Source organism: Eumetopias jubatus, unplaced genomic scaffold (assembly GCF_037043125.1).
Source record: "Eumetopias jubatus isolate StellerSeaLion01/CBP00866 unplaced genomic scaffold, mEumJub1_p1.0 scaffold_8, whole genome shotgun sequence".
NCBI classification, from domain to species: domain Eukaryota; kingdom Metazoa; phylum Chordata; class Mammalia; order Carnivora; family Otariidae; genus Eumetopias; species Eumetopias jubatus.
In genome coordinates, this window is record NW_028274814.1 from 131,786,211 (window position 1) to 131,806,308 (window position 20,098).

Sequence of the window (20,098 nt, forward strand, 5' to 3'; positions counted from 1 at the left end):
CACCAGCCTCGTGGCCTGGCTCGCCACCGTTTTCCTGCTGCCGGCCCCAAGACTCAGGATGCTTCAGGGACCGGGGAGACGCCGACTGGCTGGTTTCCTCCTGTTCTTTCTCTGTTCAAAAACTTCCCGGCTCTGACTCCATGGGATAAAGTGCCACTCCTTACTCTAGCATCCGGAGTTTTCTGCAACCTGGCCACATTCTACCCAGAATCATTATAATAGCTCGAAATTGGGGCGTTTACTATTTCTTTCAGGCTCGATGCCAAGTGTTTCCCATGAATTAAAGTCTCAGCGAGCAATGACAGCTATCTTAGGAGGTACTTACTGCTCTTATGCCCATTTCACTGATGAAGCTCAGAGATGCTAAGCAATTTAACCAAGGCTGCCCAGAGGGAAGGAGCAATGCCATGATCCGCCCAGGTTTTCCTGCTGAGGGAGCCATGCTGTAGCCCAGGACGCTTGGGGTATTTGAGGCTGGTCGTCCCATTCTCAGCCTTTATACTCAATGTGCTCTCGGTCTAAAATCTGGGTGTCTGAAGGTCCCTGTGGGCAGGAGAGTAGCTGTGTGCTCCCGAGGTTCTGTGGGGAATGGAGGGTGTATGCCTGCTACCAAGTTACTCAGACCCCAACCCCGGTGCCACCTTGATGGCGCCCGGGGCTCCCCACAAACCGGAGCCATCCACGACCCCTATGAGCTCTGCCTCCAAAGTGTACCCTAAACCCAGCCCCATCCCTCCCCGTCTCTGCCACACCAGCAAAGGCGGGGTCCATCCTCTTCTCCTCTGTTCGATCAGAAGCCATCATGCAGTTAGCACTCCCAAAACGTTTGTGGAATAAAATGATCCAGTTCGTGCCTGAGGGAACAAACGAAGGAAGGAAAGAAGGAACGAAGAGTCATCCGAGGAGGAAAGCAAATGTCTGGGAGAATGGGAAGGTGAGTGAATTCAGCTCTGCCCTGGGGGCCAGGGGTGGGGGCCCTGGGCAGAAGGAGAGCGGGCACAGGAAGAGATGCCCCAGCTCCCTGCCAGCCTGACAGGTGCGGAGGGGCAGGCAGGCAGCGCACCCAGAAGGAACGAGGCACAGACGCGTGACATGGCCAGAGCAGCAGGGGGCAACTGAGACCCAGGAAGGCAACCCAGGACCCTGTCTCGTCCCTCCTCAGGCTCTGCAAGGTCCTCCCCAGCCCAAGCTCGGGTGCCCAGGAAAGGTGGAGGCATGCCCTGTCTACATCCCCTGGATTTCCCGGATGGTGTCTCTCCCTTCCTGGCCCACAGCCCAGACCTCAGATAAAAGAGCGACTTCTGCCCTTGCTCACGCGCGCAAATCCTTCTGATTGTTCTGCCTGTGGTTTCCCTCAAGCTTCTCTCAAATCTCCTGCTCTCCCCGTCCCGGCACCTCTTGCTTGGAGCCCGTGGAACCAGGTCCCCACAGCTCCATCATTTTATCCTCAGAACAAGCACTAGACAAGCGTCCACGTTCCCAACACCAGCTACCTCTTGGTTTCACTGGGTCCGGCCAGACCGATGTGGGGCTTTCCCCCCTACTTCTGCGGAGGAAATTTTCTGCCAGCGGCCCAGTTCCCTCTCCCTCCCCTCTGGTGCCTTTCCCAGAGCAGAGCCCAATGAGCAGCACACTCAGCTCCCAGCACCAGGAGGAGGGGTCCCCACACAGGGCCTGGCGGTGGGAGGACCTGTGAAGTCAGGGGGCTGTGTGCGAACCAGGAGCGGAGTGAGGCAGGTGTCAGGGCCACAGCCAAGCAGGCTGGAGTTCAAGCGGGGCAGGTCCCAGACTCCTTGGAGAAGATACCAACATCCTTCACCATGTATAGGGGGCCTCCCTTCGTGCCGTTATATACAACCCGTCAAATCCTCACAGCAACTTGAGAGGAAGGTATTAATCAGGGCTCATTGGTTGCAAGTGACAGAAACCCAACTCAGGCCCAGTTTGAATTGACTTAAACTCAAAAGAAGATATATTGGCTCCCAGAACGGGGCAGGCTGGGAACGCTGTGCCTGAGGAAAACTGGGAAGGAGAAGGAGGCCATCTTGAATGCCATCAGCATTCATTCTCTCTCTCTGTCTCTCTGTCTCTCTCTCCCTGGCTTAGTTCTTTCGGGCCATAGTCCCTCTGCAATGGAACCAGGAGTACCCACAACCCCGGGCTGACAGCCTCCCAGGCTGACGGGGAGACTGAGAGAGTTTTTCCTCCCGTTCCAAGCTGAACAATTCTAGGGAAGGGCTCTGATTGGCCCAGCCTGGGTCACATGCTTACCCCCTGGACCAATCACTGTGGCCAGGATGATGAGGGCAAATTAATGGCCCAGCCTGGGTCAGGTATCCCCACTCTTGTCACAGGGGGAGGGACCCTGGGCAGACAAAAGCAATAACAGCAGTGCAGGTTTTGTTTGGTTTTTAATCAACATCTTATTTTGGAATAATTTTAGGTTTCGAGAAAAAAGGCAAAGGTAGTGCAGGAGCGTTTGGCCGTGTACCCTTAGCCCAGCTTCTCGCGATGTTGACGTCTTACATAACCACGGTATGTTTGTCAGAACTAAGAAATTAGCATTGGTACATTACTATTAACTAAACTCCAGACTCCACTTAGATTCGCCCGTTTGTCCACTAACGTCCTTTTTCTGTTCCGGCATCCCGTCCCGGAGACCACATCACATTCACTCATTCCGTCCTCTTCGTCTCCTCCGCTCTACGACGGGTTCTACTTCTTCTCCTGCTTTTCATGACCTTGGCAGTTTTGAAGGGTACCGGTCACGTAGTCTGTAGCCTGTCCCTTGGGGCTTATCTGATGTTTTCTCACATCATGGGTCCCAGGACCGGGAGAAGAGCACAGAGCTGTGATGCCCTTGCCCTTGCTGTGTATCAGGGGGTAGGTGACATCCACATGACGGGTGTTGCCAACCTTGAGCACTTGGGTAAGGTGGGGATTTACTCCCATTTGACACATGGAGAAACTGAGGCTTGCAGAAGCTGAGCTGCTTGCTTTAGAGTGAGTAGCAAGACAAAATATGAACCAGGCCTGTCTGACTCCCATTATCCCACAGTTCCTTGGCGTTTTAGACGGGAAAACTGAGGCAGGAGCCCAGCCCTAGGGATGGGAAGGTGAGAAAGACTGCACCATGGAATCTACATGTGAGGTTTCCAGCAAGAAGCCGGAGCCCAAAAATTCTTCTTGCAGGTGCGAGGCCCTGTCCGGACTGGCCTGGGAGCCTGGAAGCCACAGTAGACTCTAGCCAGGAGGGACAGGGAAAGGACACAGGCTGACACAAGGACCATGGCTCAGCTAGGTAGGAAGTATGAAGGAAGGAGGGAATGGCAAGTGTGACTAGGCCAGAGCAATCCAGGAAGGCTCCCTGGAAGAGAAGGCTGAGATTGTAGGAATAGTCGAGAAGGCAGCTCCGGTGAGAGGTCTGTCCCAGGAGACAGGAGAGCAAAGTGTTTCAGACCAGGTGCCGTGAAATCCAACAAGACTGGGTTCAGTTTCTTGTGCTATCACTGCCTGACAAGTGGTCTTGGGCAAGTGACCGCTTCTCGAGCTGATTCCGGGCTTCCTGGCTCCGAGGCTTTGCCTGCCCTGCTCCCCTGAAATGCTCATTCCTGCGCCAGCTCTCAGACCTCTCCATCCTGGCCCAGCTACATACTTTGCGGGCCCCCTTTTTCAAAAATGATTAAGGCTTTCAAGATAGTGAGGCAGGCCATTAAAGTGTGGGGTCCTTCAAGGCAGGGGTGACAGCACGGGTCACATGCCCATGAAGGTGAGCCAGTTCCCAGCCCTCGGTGACCACCCGGACCCTGCGATCTGACAGCCATATTTTCTCTACGGTTCCTTGGCCATTCATCCCCAGCCGCCTACGGGTACCACTGGGGCCATCCTACCGAGCAGCTGCTTTGCTCTCACGTGGCTTGTCCTTGTCTTGCCCTGGGTGGAAGGTTGGAGGAGATGAAAGCCAAGGTGCTTCCAACAGTTAAATTTGATGTCCTTTCATTTTATGGCTTTAATATTTTTTTGTCAGGAAGCTTCCCAGCTCCCACACCTGAGAGGCCAAGAGGCGAGGGGTCAGGGTTTCCCTCATGCGGTCTCAAAACCCTGACGCCCCCAGGCAGCGTGGAAGTTTTAGAGGAGAAAATAACAGGTGGAAGAATTTCATCCACTTACATTGTGCAAATTTGAAATGTAAAATTAATGGCGATTTTTGTAGAAATCGCTGGGTTCTTAAAAGTGGTATGTGTTTTCCAAAGTACATCAGTCGGGGATGGTGGGTCCAAAGGGACCAACCTTCCCTCAACAGGGTGCTGTCAGCCTGCCTGGCACACATTTTTGCATTTTGTGCGTTACTACTCGTTTGTTAACTTTGCTTCCCCACCCCCTTGTTGTCAAGTGGCAGACTATTAGAATCAGCCTGCCGGCACACATCTCTTCCCTCTGCCGTGAAAACGTGTGCAACTTGCTTAAGCTCTCTGGGGTTAAATGTCTTTATCTGAAAATTCGAGAACTAAATTAGTTCTATGTCTTGGGTTCCTGTTCTGGCTTAAAAATTCTAGTGATGGGGAAAAAAGCCCACAACCATTTGATTCTGCTCATAGTTTTATGGGTCAGGAATCCGGGAAGGGCTCAGCGGAGCACCTCACGCTTGGGGTTCTCGTGGGGGTGCAGTCAGATACATTCTGGGGCTGCCATCATCTGATGGCCCAGCTGGGCTTGCAGCATGTACAAGATGGCTCACTCACAGAACTGGCGCCTGGTGTGTGCCCTAGGTTGGCAGCTAGCTCTGCTGGAGCTGGTGACCAAAGTGCTTACCTCCATCATGGCAGGATCAGGGAGCCGGGCTTTTTCCAGAACAAGCGTCTCGGGAGAACCAGGCAGAAGCTACACGGCCTTTTCGTACCTGGCCTTGGAAATCACAAGTCATCACTTCCCCTACTTTCCACTGGTGATAAGTGAGTCACTAATGCCAGCACAGATTAAAGGGGAAGGGACATAGATGCCACTTCTTAATAGAAGTGTCCCCCAAAATTGGGACTATGTTTTCAAACTGTCACAACGTATATAAAGCACTCAGAATAGTGCCGGGCACATAGGAAGCCCTTAAATGCATTTGCTGTCGGGTTATCGCCCTGAATAACGAAAATGGATTGGTAAGACAAAAATGGCTTGTTGAACCACTAAAGTAGGGATGAGAATATTAATGTAAATTTACATTTCAGAAAAAGGCATAAACATCCACTGTGAAGAGGATTTTGATGCGCCTGTGGAATATGCTGGTTGGGAGAGGTAGGATTTTGCACAGGGAAAGAGGAAAAGTAAAAATAGAAAGGACAACCTAAATAGCTGAAACCGAAGTCACGTCATACCTACGACCAGCGTGGGGTCTCTCATGTCGGCTCGTCTGGCGGCGGCGAGGAGCCTCTGAAGTTTGCACATCTTTCCCCCCAACAAAACAATCGAGCCATCACTCTGGGAAACCACTGGAGTGTTTCTAGAACAAGCACAAAATAAAGCTTTCCAGTACAAAATTGATGACTTCCATCCCTAAAGGCGGAGAAGGGACCAGAAGCCCAGAGGCATTATTCAAAGGTGCTTGCCTCGTAGAGAAGCCAGGTAGAAGCTATTCTATTGTTGAGACAGTTACAGAGCCAGCCACACGGTGAGTGACAAGTCAGAGCGGACAGGTTTAGCGGCTGGCAAAATTATTTTCTCTCTTATCCGATAACACTATTGGGAGTGTGGGGGCGGTCCGTAAAATCAGCGACCAACAATGTAGAAGGTGGGTGGTTATCCCACAGATGCGCTGGCAGGTACCTCCCCGTACAGATGCACAAAACCACTGGTGCACAGGGCAGCTCAGACCTTGGCACGCGCAGCAAGCCTCCTTCCTGCTCTTAGCTGAACCTGGCTGCATTTGATGGGCAATGTGCCCAGCACTCAGCCCATCCTGAGAATTCTGATCCTGATTTCCCAGCCTCCCTTGCAGCTAGGGGTAGGCATGCAACCTCGTTCTGACCAATGAGATTGAAGCAGAAAGCAGCTGGTGGGTTTCCAAGAAAGCTTTTTTTTTTTTCCTTTTAAAAGAAGTCAGACACAACTGGTGGGCCTTTCTTCCACCTTCTCCCCGCCTGGAACACTGACATAATGCTGGAGCCTGCTGTGGTAGTCATCTTGTCCCACCTCCAGGCTTCTTGTCGGGTGAGGGAAACAACCACATTGGACACAGCAGACTGCTCCTTCCTCCTTGAAACCCTCTCCTCGTGCTCTCCTCCCATTCGAGTGTCAACTCCATTAGAACCAGGATGTTCGTTTTCTTGTTCACTGCTCAACCATCACTGCTGTGGGGGCTCAACACCATTCATTGGATGAATGAAGAGACTTCTAGTTGTCCCCTAATATCTACTCTCTTTTTCTTCTGCGGAAATAGAAATCTGGGGGCACCTGAGTGGCTCGGTCAGTGGAGTGTCCGACTCTTGATTTTGGCTCAGGTCACGATCTCAGGATCATGAGATCGAGCCCCATGCTGGGCTCTGCGATGGGCATGGAGCCTGCTTAAGATTCTCTCCCTCTGCCTCTGCCCCTCCCCCACCCCGCCCCCTCACCGCTCACATGTGCACTCCCACGTGCCCTCTCTCTAAAAAAAAGAAAGAAAGAAAGAAAAGAAAAAAAATTTTTTTGCTGAGTACATAGCTGCCCAGATAAAGACTACATTTCCCAGCTTACTATGCAGATGGGTGTGGCCATATGTCTGGATTCTAGCCAATGAAATGAGAGCAGAGACAAGGAGTGCAATTTCCTATTCATGCCCTCTAAAGGAAAAGTGCATACCTCTCCTTTGTCTCTCTGCCCTTCCCACAGGCTGGAATGTGGCTGCAATGGCAGGAGCGGGAACGGCCATCTTAAACCAGACAGTGGAGCCAGCTACAAGTTGAGGGAGGCAGGTAATACAATGAAAACCTGCAACCGATCAGCGCTGGTCACATCATGCTCAGACTGTTATATCCGAGAGAAGTAAACGTCTATCTTACTTAAATCTCTGTCATTCAAGCTTTTCTTATAGCAGATCTATATTCTCAGGAATGCATCTTTATTTACTAAAACATTGGTGGTTGGAATTTTTCCAACAGACGCAGCCTGATCTGTACATATATGAAGGAAATGTCCTCCACGATGTATTTGGTCCTGTCCATCACTCAACATTGGTGCTGCAGAGGAGGACGTTCTTTGGTTAAGTTGATGATTACTTGTGAGCCACGACGTAGACCGGAAAGGGCCACAGAGATCAGGACCGACTCTCCGTTGCCGTGTAGGCTGCTAGGAAGGGCACTGCTATGTGGATGGAGGCACTTGCTTGGGATGCCAGTGGTCAAAGCTTATTCACAGTGAGCAGCTAGCAGACAACAATGTGTTTCCAGATCTTCATTCAGTGCCAAGAGAAATTGAGAATATTATAAGTGCAATCAAGCCAAGGCCACTGAGTGGACGTCTTTTTAGCCAGCTGTCAAAAGAGATGGGCTGAACAAAAGTCTGCTTTTCCAACCTGAGCCACTCTCGCTGTTGAATGAAGGTGCACAACAAGTTGGTTTTTTTTTTTTTAATGAGGGCCAAGATTCACAGTCTTTCTCTGTGATACAATAATGCCAATGAAAACCATTCCTTTGATTTTAAGAAACCTGACTTGTCTATACAGTTGCACCTGGAATAATGAGACTCTATCAAATGTTCACGTTTGATAAAAAGATATCAGGGTTTTTGAAAGACTGACTGGGGGGCAAATTTCTTGGTTCCCCCAACAGCCGTTGACGGTCCCAGTACTTGGCAATTCTCTCCACTGCTCAGGGGGAGAAATCGATGACGCAGCAATGAGCAAATTAAAAGCCATATCCAAGGGACGCCTGGGTGGCTCAGTCGGTTACGCATCTGCCTTCCAATCAGGTCATGATCCTAGGGTTCTGGGATCGAGCCCCGCGTCCGGCTCCCTGCTCAATGGGGGGCCTGCTTCTCCCTCTCCCTCCGCTGCTCCCCCTGCTTGTGCTGTCTCTCTCTCTGACAAATAAATAAATAAAATCTTAAAAAAAAAAAAAAAAGCCACATCCAAGAGCTGCTGCCGCATAAGAAGAAATGTCTCCCGGCGTGAAACGCAACCAAAGCGGGGTCTGGGCCTTTGGGCCTGACAGCATTCCAGCTCCGGAGTGTGCCGAGCATGGCATCTTCCCTTCTGACGGCACCATAAAGAGGCCTCTGTGTGAAATCGCTTCTTCATCAGCTCAGGGGCTGTGTCCAATCCTCAAAGCCCAGGACCACCTGACCACCATCAGGCACCTGTCCCCGTCCCCACCAATCTGTGGCTGAGCGATGGGTTGTCTGCTCTGGTGAAATCAAGAGAAGCAGCTGCCTGGTTGGGAGCCTTGAGCTGCTGGATGAGCTAGCTTGTCATCGGGCTAGATGGGGAGGCCCGGCTCTTTCACACACTTGGCAAGTCATGTTGGAGGGCCTACTATGTGCCCGGAACAGGGGGGCCTGGAAAATCAAAATAAAAAATAGAAAAGACAGGGGATGACAAACATAATGACCTCTTCCAGTGCAAGAAAGTCACTTTTTAATTGTAGCAAAATAAACATAACGAAATTTAACCATTTTTAAGTGTATGATTCAGTGGCATCAAGCACATTCATATCCTTATGCGACCAGCACCCCCGTCCATCTCAAGGACTTGCTCACCCTCCCCAACTGAACCCCTGTGCCCATTTAACACTAACGCCTCATTCCTCTGTCCCCAGCCCCCGGTTAACGGTCATTCCATTTTCTGTCTCTATGGATTTGACTATTCCAGGTGCCTCACCTTAAATGGAATCCTCCAGAATTTGCCATTTTGTGTCTGGTTTCTTTCACTTGGCATTATGCCTTCAAGGTTCATCCGTGTGGTAACATGGATCAGAACTTTATTCCTTTCTTTAAGGTTGAATAATCTGCCATTGTATATGTTTGTTTTACACTTTTCATATGTTTATATATGTTCTGTATTTGGTTTATCCATTCATCAGTTGATGGACATTTGGGCTCCTTCCACCTTTGGGCTCTTGTGAATAATGCAGCTGTGAATTTTGGGGTGTGTTTGAGGCTCCGCTTTCAGAGTTCTTTCAAAATCTTTTGAGTTTATACCCAGGAGTGGAATTGCTAAGATCCCATGGTAATTCTATGCTTACTTTTTTTTTTTTTTTTTAAGAGAGAGAGCTTTTGAGCACAAGGGGGAGGGGCAGAAAGAGGGAGAGAGAGAATCTTTTTTTTTTTTTTAAGATTTATTCATTCATGGGGCACCTGGGTGGCTCAGTTGGTTAAGCGACTGCCTTCGGCTCAGGTCATGATCCTGGAGTCCCGGGATCGAGTCCCACATCGGGCTCCCTGCTCAGCAGGGAGTCTGCTTCTCCCTCTGACCCTCTTCCCTCTCGTGCTCTCTATCTCTCATTCTCTCTCTCTCAAATAAATAAATAAAATCTTTTAAAAAAAGATTTATTCATTCATTTTAGAGACCATCTATGAGTAGCAGGGAGGGGCAGAGGGAAAAGAATCCTCAAGCAGACTCCCTGCCCAGGTTGGAGCCCCAGGCGGGGCTCGATCCCAAGACCAGTGAGTGAGATCCCAACCTGAGCGGAAACCAAGAGTCAGATGCTTCATAGATTGAGCCACGCAGGTGCCCCTCAATATTTCTCTTCTGGAGGAACTGCCAAACTGTTTTCCACAACGGCTGTACCATCCTACGTTCTACCATTAATTTTAAACATATTTTATTTAGATTTTTTTTTAATTATGACAAATCGTTTCTTAATTACCTAAGATTGGTGGTTCACCTGTGCCATGATGTAGCCCAAGATGTCATGGGTGGGTGCAAGACTGCTCTGTGGGTCTTCAGTTCTGCAGTTCTGGATCAGAAAACTGAGATGCTGAGGTCCTGTCATGCTCAGACTAAGATGTGGGGCACTGTGGGATAAGGTCTGTGGGTGCACCTTCAGGCCGCGGTGTTGGGTGTGGGGTCAGTCAGCTGTGTCTTCCCCAAACAGCTTTGGAGGAAGGGCAGCTGGAGGGGAAGCGGCTGAGGGCTGGTTGAGGCCAGTGCCATGTTCGGGAAGGGCTGAGAAAAGAGAAAATCATTCATTCCACAAACATCCTCTGAGCACCTGCCTCACTGGGAGCCAGCCTACAGAAACAAGCAGACCTAACCCTCCTGTGTAGAGACCCCAGCGAGTCTCTGCTTTCACCAAGTCTAACGAGCCCACTGAAGGTCTCCCCAAAACACCGACTCCCACACAATAACAGCCACCATTCATGAGGGGTTCACCATATGCTGGCTGACTACTAAGCGCACCGCGCAGATTAACACTTCATCCTTACAACAAACCCCATTTCACAGGTGAGAAGGTAACTGTAGCTCAGAGAGGCTGAGTAGCTTCCCAAGATCACACAGCTGGGATGTGGAGGAGCCCATGTTGGTCACCCCAAACTGCCCCTCTAGATGCGAGAGCCTTTTCTGAAGACACTGGAAGCAATACCAGCAAGGGGGTTGACATCACATGCTCCGCAGAATCCAGAATTTTCTGAAGTCCCTCTTAGAGGGGAGGCCTCCACCAGGGATATCTCCCTGCCCCTCCCCGAGGCGTCCTTGGGTCCTCCTTCCTTCTGCCCAGACTCCCCAGCACCCGCCCCTGCCCCGAGCCTTCGGCTGTGACAAATGGCTCCTTCCTTCTGTAAAGCCGTGATGGACATAACCCACCCACCATGGTGGCCTCTGCGAAAAGCCAGGCTCTCCCGAGAGCAGCCCCACCTCCTCGAGAGCAGGCAGGACTGCTGAGAGCAAACATTTTTCCCCTTTGTCACATAGAGTAATAGACTCTTGAAAAATCACATACTTGGAGGATCACAGTTGAATCTTATAATCTGAGACTCTCCATCAAAGAACCTTACAACCATGGACTAATAGAATCTTGGAGTCAGTGACTCGAGAATCCCAGAACACTACAATCTCCCCATCCCAGACTGGGCAGGGGCTGATATGGAGTGGCCCAGGCCGGTAGGCTGACCCGGGGCGGGCCGGGAGAGGGAGGGGGTCAGGGAGGCGAGGAAGACCTGGGGTGCAGAGGCAAGGGTGGGGGTGGAGGAGGGAGGCTCAGCTTGTTGTCATGCCAGAGGAAGCAGTTGGCGGGTGAGGCCTGGCTCTGTTACTGATGGTTTTTAATTATGTAAATCAGCCCAGGGCCTGCGCCTGGCACCGGCTTGGCATCCATCAGCTGGCAGCAGAATTAATCAATAAATAACCAGCTGGATGGGGCCTGGGCATAAGCACCCAGCCACGCCCCCACCACCACCCCAGAGGGGTCCTCCCCAGCTGGCAGGAGTAAAGGGATCACAGGCAGCTCGGGCCGTCGGTGTGGTTGCACACGCGCATGCCTGCACATGCATGTGTGCACACACACGCATGCACCACGCATGTACCCGCAGCTTTGGATCCATCATGTAGCTGCACAGGTGGACACGCCTGCCTGCACGGGCCCTGGACTGCAGCCGCCCCTGTGTGCCCGACACACATCTCCCCACGCAGAGCCCAGCACACGCCTGGGAGCACAGCCGTCGGAGGCAAGTTCCTCGCTCCGACCTCCCGCTTGTCTCAGGTGGGACAGAGCTTGGCAGCTCCCGGCCATACCCCTTCACCGCCACGACCACCCTGTGCGGCTGGCCCGGCTGGGCTGAGGCCCTCATTTACAGAGGAGAAAGCTGAGTCACAGAGAAGGGACTTGACCAGCGTTCTATCGGGGGGGGGGGTCCTTCCTCCCCCCCCAACTGCCCTTGCCCCCACCCAAAGGTTCGAAGGGGCTCTAGACCCAAGAAAACTGGGGCAGAAAAGTGGGGGGAGTGCTAGGGCCCCCCAAGCTCCTAGGCAATGCCACCTCCCCCTGAGAGCAGGGGCCTTGGTGACATGGTGGAGGGCAAGGCAGGCTCACCCCCCGTAGGGGCCAGGCAGGCGGGGGGACTTTCTGCTCCCCTAGGAAGCAGTGATGGATTGCCCCCTCCCACCCGGCACGCTCACTCCAGCTCCCCAGCACAGCCCCCATAAATCAGCCTCCGCATCTGGGCCTTGGCTGTTCCTTGATCACTTTCCAGCATCAGGGTTGGTATTTTCGACCATCCCTAGTGCAGGAGGGGACTTGTAGGAAGAATCATAAAATGAATGGACAGGTTTCCTCTTCCCCTCGGCCCCTTCTATCTGCCTCTGGCTTTCTGCAGGCTCTGACTTCTCTCTGGTTGGGATCACTAAATACTGAACGAGGAAATGACCCAAGACATGAGCAAGTTTCACCCAGCGTGCTGTAGGCCTCTGTCTCTGGGTCTGGTTGACAGTGCAGCTGGGGTCAGCTCACAACATCCGCTTCCCCCAACCTCAGCCCAGGGGTTTCCCAGCCGCCAGCTCCCCAGGAAGCAGGAAGAGGAAGTGGGAAGCTGCCCTGCGGGGTCAAAGCAGACTCAGCGGACCCTGGGGAGAGGCAGGGAAAGAACCTTGAGAGCCAGGGGTCCCCAGGGCAGTCAGCCCTTTGGAGCAACCACTCCTTGGAGCAGCTGATAAAGACTGTGGACTTCGGTGCAGGTCCAGGATGCACAGCGCTGGGAATTCAAAACCATATGAACAGTGGTTGGCAGCTCAGCGCCTGGAGCCAGGCTCCCCAAGTCTAAATCCAGGCTCAGCCGCTTAGTAGCTGTGTGACCCTGGGCAAGCTGCTTCACCTCTCTGTGTCTCAGTTCCCTCTGGGGTAAAGTGGAGTGAGTAATAGTACCTCTATCACATGATGAGTGGGTACATACTCTTTAGAAGAGTCACTGATGAGCACATTTAGATGCTCTAAAAATTAGCCATTGTTACCATAATTAAAGGTGCCGGTACCCAGGCCTTAGTGTGCGCATCAGAATGCCCTGGAGGGCTTTTAAAACCCAGGTTGCTGCCCCTCCTCCCCACTCCCCAGAGTTTCTTCCTCAGCAGGTCTGGGAGGGGCCTGAAGTTTGCATTTCTAACACATCACCAGGCTTTGAGAACCCACTAAAGCTCACGTTGATGCTCCCTACCCAGCTCAGCTCCCACACCTGCTCTTCAACTTGGGAACTGAGACCCAGAGAGGTGCCTGTGTGCCCAAGGCCACACCTGGTGGGGGTGGCCCGAGCCAGGCCTCCCCAGAGGAGGAGGAAGAAGAAACCACTCCCTAGAGGTGGAGTGGTTCTGTCACTAGCACCCCACCTCCTCTCCGACCATCCCCACTGACTCAGGGAGCAAAGAGGAAGAATTTGCCTTCCCTGCCAGAGGTAATCTTTTAATCTCTTTGGTTTTAATCTTGCAGCACAGCCTAAACCCAAATCCGGACAGGGGAAGGAAGGGGGTGAGGGACACAAATCTCATGTCCTGGGGAGGCGAGTAATCCAGGCTTTTAACCCCGCATTTTATCAGAGGTCTTTCATCCCATCTCTGCTTTCCTCACCCCCTGCTTCTGAGAGGCGCTTCTAATAGGAGATGAGGCGGCAGAGAGAGCAGACAGATGGCATGAGGCCACGTGGAGTAATGTGTTAAAATGACTCCACTTGGGGAGGCAAAGCTTTCTTAAATGCAACACAAAACAACATAAAAGAAAAATGATACACTGTGCTTCATTACAATGAAGAGTTATATTCATCAAAAGACACCATTAAAAGGAAGAAAAGCCAATTCACAGATGCAGAGAAGATATCTCAATACATGTATCTGACAAAGGACTACTATCCAGCATATATAAAGAACCGCAAATTAATAAGGAAAGAACCCCACTTTTTTTTTAAACAGGCAAAAGATACAAACTGGCGTTTCATGAAAGAAAATATCAAAATGACCAATATGCACATGAAAAGACAGTCAACATTATCAACCATCAGAGATATGCAGATTAAAACCACAACAAGTTATCATTCACACCCACAGGAATGGCCACAATTGAGAAGACTGAAAGTATCAAATATAGGAAGGGTACACATGGGAGTGGTAATGGTTCAAGCTGTTCGACAGTTTCTTACAAAGTTAAACATGTATCTATTCTCTGACCCAGCCATTCCACAACTAGGTATTTGCCCCAGAGAAGTGAAAGCATATGTCTACACAAAGATGTGAACATGAATGCTCACTGCAGCTTTACTCATTACAGCTCCAAACAGGAAACAACCCAAATGTCCATCAACAGACAAATGAATAGACAAATGGTGGCATAGCCCACAGTGGAATACGACTCAGCAATAAAAAAGACTCAACTACAGACATACATGCCACAACCCAGATGACTCTTACAGGCATTATGCTAAGTCCAAGAAGCCAAAAGAAAAAGAACACACTGCATGACTCTGTTTGTATGAAGTGTAAGAACAGGCAAAACCAATCTCTAGTGATAGAGGTCAGGATCGTGGTTGCCCTTTAGGAGAGGAGAGGCTGGTGACTAGGAAGGGACATAAGGAGCCTTCTGGGGTGCTGGGAATGTTTGACAAACAGGTAAAATTCATTGAACTGTACACTTAAAATCTACACTTTCCTTTCCTGTGTGTAAATTATACCTCAATTTTTTTTTTAAGTTAAAGTAAAAAAGAAATGAAAAGACACTACATTCAGAACATTTACTCAGACCATCCCCCCTCCCCTTTGGGACTCAAAGGACCCAGGGCCCAACCCAGCTCTGCCACAGTGTGACTTTGAGCCCATCTTTTACCCACTCTCAGCCTCAGTTTCCCTATCTGTAAAAATGAAAGAATCTCCCCCAACCTCACCAGTCTGTGGAGAGGATCAGTGTGACATGGAGGCAAAGATGCCTTTGGCAATGAAATGTTCCCTTGGATTGTCACAACCCTTGTGACCCCCTCTCAGGGCCTGGCAGAATGAGGGGGGTGTGTACATAAACTTTTTCGGTGGAACTTTAGGCCACCTGGGGCTGGCCCTACAGGAGCGTCAAGAGGTCTTCCTTGACAGGCTACCGTCTGCTGGCCACCCACATCCTCAAGACTCCAAGCTACCCCTATCCTGCCCTCCTGGGTGGACCACCCAGACCTCCAACCCAGTGCCAAGCTATACCATCACCACTGTCATCACGGTTCCTTCTAGAAGATACCTGCAAGGCACAGAGTCCCCTACTTGGCAGCCTTCTCCTCTCCCCGCCCCGCAACCCCACCGTGGTTGTCCAACAGAGCCCCTCCCGCAAGGTTGGAACTACTACAGGACACTAAGGGGAGATAAAACCCCAAACTAGCAAGCCCTTGCAGGGCCTGGGTGCTGGCACTTGCTGCTAGGGCTCCTTCCCCTAACCCTCTCCAGCTGTTTGGTCCGAAACAGTCACAGCACCTGGAAAAGCAACAGCCTTCACTTCAGGGTGCATAGGAGGATGCGACAATACTCTGGGACAGAGACTGCAGAGTACCCTCATTATGTCCTGTCTTCCATTTTCCTTAGTAAAAAACTCATATGGCAATGTGCCCAGCTGAAAGATTCCATTTCCCAGCCTCCCCTGCAGTGAGGCAAGGCAAATGAGGGCAAGCATAAATTGTTAGGTTGGGACAGAGGGAAACACTCGGCCGGTCTATACCCACCACCCCAGGAAGCAGATGTGATGATGGAGATCCAGCAGCCACATTGGAACATGAGGTAACTTTGAGGATGGAAGCCACATGCTAAAGTTGGTGGGATTAAGAGAAAAAAGGAGCCTGGGTCCCTGATGACCCTGTTGAGCCTCCCCCCCCCCCACCAGCCCTGGACTCTCCTACCTCCTGACATCCTTTGTGTGAAAGAGAAATAAGCTTCAATCTGGTTCAAGCCACCATTACTTCCAGTCTCTGTTATCCGCAGTGGGAAGCAATCCTGACCTGATACACGAAAGCCTCCTGAGGTTGCAATTTTTGTGCAACCCAACCTCTCACACCCGCAGACACCCTGCACCCCTCTCAGATAGCCATGATGCCCCAAAGACCAGTGGTCAAATCCCAGCTCCCAGACACTGTGGATCAGCCTTGGCCTGACCTGGAGCAGGCCCTGCAGCCCGGCATCCGGGGCACTCTGTGCGGATCACTGCAGCTAGAGCTCATCACACAAGTGCTGTCGAGCCGGCGGAGCGCTGACCTGGACAGCAAGCCTGTTGTAGAGATAAAGCAGAAGCCAGAATATTTACAAATCACAAAGAGGAAACAAACTAACAGAACACCAGCCAGGTACAGTAAAACTCTCCTCTGAGCTTGTTCTCCTCCGTCTTTGCCACGTGAAATGGGGTAGTTGGCAAGATGTTCCCTAGTGAAACTAAGGTTTGTGGTTCTCCTGCAAGAAGGGCACTGTTGGGGCGCCTGGGTGGCTCCATCGGTCATGCATCTGCCTTCCGCTCGGATCACGATCCCAGGGTCCTGGGATGGAGCCCTGCGTCCAACTCCCTGCTCAGTGGGGAGCCTGCTTCTTCCTCTGCTGCTCCCCCTTCTTGTGCTCTCTCTCTCTCTTTCTGTCAGATAAATAAATAAAATCTTAAAAAAAAAAAAGAAGGGGCACCGTTCAGCCATGCTCTGACCACCCTACACTGCTGTCCTACAATGCATGGCACAGCGGCTGGGGACTCAGCAAGGGCACCAGACAGCCAGGGTTCAAATCCCTGCTCCATGAACTGTGGCCCTCCTTGTGCCTTAGTTTCTTCATCTGTAAAATGGGCACCATCGGGTGAGGATTCCAGAGGCTGACCTGGGAGGAACTTGCAGTGGTGCCTGGTACGCACACAGGAGGGGCTGTTGATTGTCAGCCACAGTGGTCATGTTCGTGCTGAGAACTTTCTTTCTTTAGGCATGTGTGTTACAGGAAACTGAATTTACTCACCAGTTCTGGAACATTTCATCCCCTGACTTCACACTGACTGCTCTTATTAGAATTAACCCTATGAAGAGCCTCCTGGCACAGGAGGTGCAACCCAACGCTTTTCCTCTTGCTTCAGTTTATGCAAGGAAAAATAAGTGTGATTACAGGTGAATCAGTTGTCAAACACAAGGTCAGAAATCTCAATTTGTCCATGGCAGCGCCAGGAAGGCAATGCCGGGGAGCTCCCTATATCTCAAACTATCTCCCCTCCAACACTGACTGAAATCCCACCATTAGAGCTGGAGAGGCCCTAGGAGGAGAAGCAATTTAGGAACATAGCATCTTGGAGTAAATGGGAGTAAATGCACGTATCCAGGTCAGCAGCGGGGAGTGAATCTCAGCAGGGAAAGGGAGGGAAAAGCCACAGGCAAATTTTTGGATCTTCTCAGGGCAGTTGAGAAACCTACAGCCGCTAAAGGCTGTGAGCTCAGTCTCACCCACCTACACATACACACACACACACACACACACACACACACACACACACACGCACGCACGCACCACACACCAATAATCGCTTTATCCCAGCAGTCAGGGCTTAAGCGGCTATGTAGGCTAGCCCGCCCCCGCCCCCAGCTGCACCAGCCACCTCTGTCCCAGGGTGGGGTTCCCAGAGGCTCTGCAAGGAGACTCTTCAGGGCTGGAAGCTGAATTCATCAGAGCCCGCAGTTACCTGTGGTACACACAACCACCCTCCCTCTCTCCCTCCCTTCCCCCCCCCAACACATGCACAGACACACAGTCGGAGGCAACATACTAAACACGGACACACACTGAACTGTCCTCCCAAAGGTATGACAAATCCGGCGAAGCCACACGGAATCGTCCTGTCTTGGAGAAAGCTATAGCCCTGTGCTCCCAGAAACAAGGGAGCTGCACAGAGGACACTCACATCAGGTCCTTCCCCACCACCAGGGTCTCTCTGCCCCCACCCAGAGCCCCCCATTCCTGCCCCTAGCCAGGCACTCCACCCTCCCCCCGAGGCTCTCAGCTCCCCTCGTCCACAGGAGCCCCCAAGTCTTCCCAGGAGCCAAGCCCAATCAGGTCCTCTTCTCCGCCCCCCCCCATTCCCCTTCCCAGCACTCCGGGCCACCCAGGAAACTTGTCACCCTCCCGTACTTCCCCCATTAACGTCCCTCCTAGCCCTGGAACTCTAAGAACCCAGGAACAGGGAACCGTGTCTGCCATTGTCCCCACAGCCCGCAGCACAGGGCTACGCACCGAGGGGCAGGGCGGCAGCCTTCCCCTCCCCTTGCCGAGGGCACACCCTTCACTTCCCCTCCTTGGGGAGCCGCTGGAGGCTCTTCTCATTTTCCAGTGAGCACATGAAAACAGAGATTAGAGCAATTAGAGAAAAGTCATCAGAGGGCAAGGCAGGAGCCACCACCGCACCTAATTACCAGCTCCAGCAAGGCTTGGTGAAGCACAGACTCACTCACACAGATGACAGATTTGCACAAATTCCATAACAGGGAGGGGCAGGAGGGGGGAGCCAAGTTCCGTTTTAGCTTCTCTTGTTTTTGTTTCAACCTGCTCTCTGCTGTTTGCGGAGGCTTTCTCCTCAATGCACTCAAGAGAGGCAGACGGGTCGGAAATGATTTCGGTCCCATTCTATAGAAGGGAAAACTGTGGCCCAGGGGACTGGGGAAGAACTGTTTCAGAGGGTCCAGTCCACAGGACCAGTGCTCCTGACTGAAGTTGGGGACGAGGGTGGCCCCCGCCCCCAGGTGAGGTCCGCAATGGCCTTCCATCCTGTTTTCTGCTCCTCTCCTCTCCCTGAAAATAATCAGCAAAAGACTGAGGAACACAGGCATGCTGTCTGGTGCTCATGGTGCACTTGGATCTGCATGTGGGGCGACCTTGCCCTTCACCAAATGGCAGAATCATTTCACTGATGCCTGCTGTCGCCAGTTGGTCATGTTCTGCTGAGCCTGGTAGATATGCTGCGTACTGAGGGGAGGTTTTCTCAGAATCCGAGTGCAGCGGGCCCATTTTCATGTTCCTTCTCTGATGAGGCTCTTCCCAAGCCTGGCCTGGTCCCCCACAGCAGCTCCCCAGGCATCCTCACCTTCCTGTCCGACCCACCTTGCCCTGAGCCTGCCCTGGCAAGAAGCCAGCAGTGGTGCAGGAGTGCCCCCTGGTGGTGATAGTCTGCCCTGCCCACTGGGATCCCACCCAGGGGTGTAGCTAGCCCCACTCCACACACACCTCCAGGACTGCCTGTCTTGGCGAAGGGAAGAGTGGGCATCTGTGGAAGAAGCACAAAGTCCTGAGGCCTGAAGTCGTTGAGAATGGCTTCGTTCCTGGGAGCATGGAGGCTCCTGGGTGGCGGGTGGACACCAGGCATAGTCAAGCAAGAGGGCAGGAAGGATGCCCAGTATCGCGCAGGGTCCATCAGAGGAGCTCAGGAAATGTGGGACAGATGAATAAAAGAATGAGTGAATGTCTGAATAATGAATAAATGAATTCATGATCTCCTAAAAGGTGGTGTGAATATCACTAACAATACATAAGTTTCTTTTTAGATAATATTAACTTGTTTAAAAATGATATACTCATTTTTTAAGATTTATTTATTTTAGAGAGAGATTATGAGTGGGAGGGACAGAGGGAGAGGGAGAGAGAATCTCAACCAGACTCTGCACTGAGTGCAGAGCCCGACCCAGGGCTTGATCCCACCACCCTGACATCATGACCTGAGCTGAAACCAGGAGTCGGATGCTTAACCGACTGCACCACCCAGATGCCCCTGATATACTTATTTTTATGTGTGTTACTTAAAATATATCTGGCCCATCCAATTGATCATATAAAATGTCTTTTTAAAATAAATGTCTTGAGGCGCCTGGGTGGCACAGTCGGTTAAACATCCAACACTTGGTTTCAGCTCAGGTTGTGATCTCGGTGTTGTGAGATTGAGCCCCACGTCGGGCTCCACACTCTGCATGGAGTTACTTGGGATTCTCTCTCCCTCTCCCTCTGCTTCTCTCTTTCTCTCAAATAAATAAATCTTTAAAAAAAATAAATAAAATAAATGTCTTTAGGTACAAAAGAGTCAATGTAAGGAAAAACAGAGGGTAAATAACACGTGGGTATCCTCAGGACCTAGCAAAGAAGGTGTGTGATAAATGCTAGTGTACTAAATGAGTGAGTAAAGAGATGATCAGGCAG

The 20,098-nt window shown here is 51.5% G+C and overlaps 1 protein-coding gene across 6 annotated transcripts in view; it reads right to left on the reverse strand.

Annotated features, from left to right (window-relative positions):
- Positions 1-2,392: 2,392 nt before the first annotated feature.
- Positions 2,393-20,098, reverse strand: part of MFNG (MFNG O-fucosylpeptide 3-beta-N-acetylglucosaminyltransferase) — a 42,276-nt gene continuing 24,570 nt past the window's right edge. Inside the window, exons 9-13 of one of the 6 annotated variants that reach the window (XR_015768739.1) lie at positions 9,831-10,129; positions 6,829-8,520; positions 5,367-5,491; positions 4,813-4,905; positions 2,393-4,048 (exon numbers count right to left, since the gene is read on the reverse strand). The gene's annotated coding sequence lies outside the window, so the exon portion shown is untranslated. Of the gene's footprint in view, positions 4,906-5,366; positions 5,492-6,828; positions 8,521-9,830; positions 10,130-20,098 lie in introns of all 6 variants that reach the window. The other 5 variants (XR_015768736.1, XR_015768735.1, XR_015768737.1 and 2 more) reach the window with 5 other exon arrangements.